The 2,496-nt window shown below is 38.1% G+C and overlaps 1 pseudogene; it reads left to right on the forward strand.

The window, feature by feature from the left end:
- The first annotated feature begins 736 nt into the window (after nt 1–736).
- Nucleotides 737–1,523, forward strand: LOC101310696 (annotated as a pseudogene).
- The last annotated feature ends 973 nt before the right edge of the window (nt 1,524–2,496 follow it).

Consider the following 2,496-nt stretch of genomic DNA (forward strand, 5'->3'; position numbering starts at 1 on the left):
TTAAATTGCCCAGTCTGCAGAGTTCGGGTTGCATCTAGTAGGAGACGAGGCATAGTCACCCGCATTTCCGCCAGTTTTCATCAGTAGGTTATATGTTTAACCTACTCGTGTTTTATTGCTTCCGCTTGTGTTTAGTAGCTCTGAATACTTTAGGATTATTGTATTTTATGTGTAGAATTTCTGAAAGTTAATTATGTGATGTTTGGACGAGTTGAATTAAGAGTGTAACTTGGAATTTTCGAGTTAGGGTTGTCCATCTGCAAGGGAGATTTTCTTAATCTTTTCAGTAAATTTTCCTTGGAGGTGGTCCCCGCACGACTTACTCCGGGTTTCAGGGTGAAATTCGGGGTGGGTCGTGTTAGTTGGTATCAGAGCCACTCTGCCGTGTGGTGCGAGTGTGCCGACGAGGGCGTCGGACTCCCAAGGGGGGTGGATTGTAATATCCCACATCGGCCAAACGGAGAGGGGTTATGTGCTGTATATGTACATGCCCACCTCCAATCTAACATGAGGCCTTTTGGTGGCTCAGCGGCTTCGGAGGGGATGGGTACTCCGAGGTTAAACATGTTGATGCTAGAGCAATCCCAGGATGGGTGACCTACTGGGAAGCTGCTCCTGAGCTGCCGGAAACAAAACCGTGAGGGCCGGTGGGCCCAAAGTGGACAATATCGTGTTACGGCGGAATGGGTCCTAGGATGTGACAAATATTGTCAGTAAAGTTCTGCAAACCGAAGACATGCATATTGATGTTGCCATTGAAGAATTGGAGAAGCTTATTTCATTTATCAAGAAGTACAGAGAAACTGGATTTAATGATGCCTTGATCATAGCTAAAGAAATTACAAGTGAGATGAAAGTTGAAGCAGTATTCCGTGAAAAGAGAACCACCCGGAAAAGAAAGCATTTTGATGATAGCGATAGTGAAGAGGAGTTGGCACAATCAGCTTTGGAATCATTTAAGGTCAGTTACTTTCTCTATATAATTGATCAAGTACTTTCTTCGCTTCAAAGTAGGTTTGAGCAATTTAAAAAATATGAAGAAGAGTTTAGATTTTTATTTAAGTTGGAGAAGTTGAAGTCCGCTGATAATAAAAGTTTGATGAATTATTGTATGAAACTTGAAAGTCTGTTGAAGGTTGGTGATGATTCTAACATTATTGGGCGTGATCTATTTTATGAGTTGCGCTACTTAAAAGGAGCTATACCAAAAGAGGCAAAAAGAGCGATTGATGTATTGAACTATTTGAAGCAAAGGGATGAATGTTATCCAAATGCATGGGTTGCTTATAGAATTCTATTAACCATACCGGTTACTGTTGCCTCTGCTGAAAGAAGCTTTTCAAAATTAAAGTTGATCAAATCTTATCTTCGATCAACTATGTCACAAGAAAGATATGTCACAAGAAAGATTGAATGGTTTAGCTTTGTTGTCAATTGAAAAAGAGTTGGCTCAAAAGCTTGATTATTCAAGCTTAATTAAAACTTTTGCAGCCAAGAATGCAAGAAGGATTGTTTTTCAGTAGCAAAAGTGTTGTTTTTTGTAATTCTAAGATTTTATTTGAACTACTGTAGCATCTGATCAAATGACTAGATTGATATATTGTTGGATTAATTCTATTAGTATTCCTATGTTGCTTGCATAGTTACATACTTATTGTTGAAGAAGCTAGCAATAAGGAGCCCCATTTTTTGTTGTCGCCTAGAGCCTTGAAATTGTCAGGGCCGGCCCTGTCCATCACATATGGTATCATAACCATACCAGGTTATTCCCTTAAAACCTGAATAAAATTCCGACATTACCGTAACACATATAGCAACACCATTACAGCCACACCATAACATATACACACCCAAGTAAACTTTAGCTCAAGAGCTCCAGAATATCATTAACTTGTCCACTTATGGATCACCTGAAAACAACATCAAGAATATAGGGAATGAGCTTCACAAGCTCAGTTGGTACGACATAATAATCGTTATAACTAAGATTATAAACCAGCAACTACATCTGAAATGTGAAGGATAGTAGAGATGCTTCGAATGTACTTTTAAATGAGAAAAAGAATATGGCTGCAAACAAATTTGGAATTAAGCTTGAGAAACAAATGCCAACCATTAATTGAACCAAGCACAAATGATAACATGGAATTATTAGGTTGCAACTGACCAAGCAACTCAGATCAAAAGAGCAGACAACTGAATAGGAAGGAATCAAGGACAGATCATGACAATCCAAAATTACTTTACTGCAAACAGGCCAATCAATTCCGAATCCAAATCAATAGATAACTAAACAAAAGAAGGATCAAAGAATAGATTACGACATAGAACCAATTATTTCAGATAAAATGAATAGTCTGATACACAGGAAAGGAAGAGATAACTGAAATTCAAGATTTTCTCGATAGACACTCAACATAATGGGAGGACAAAGTTGTAGTAAAGCAACAAAACCAGAGCAATCTCTTTGATTTACTTTTCTTTCTTTTTTCAAAT

Source organism: Fragaria vesca, linkage group LG4 (assembly GCF_000184155.1).
Source record: "Fragaria vesca subsp. vesca linkage group LG4, FraVesHawaii_1.0, whole genome shotgun sequence".
In the NCBI taxonomy this organism is placed as follows: Eukaryota; Viridiplantae; Streptophyta; class Magnoliopsida; order Rosales; family Rosaceae; genus Fragaria; species Fragaria vesca.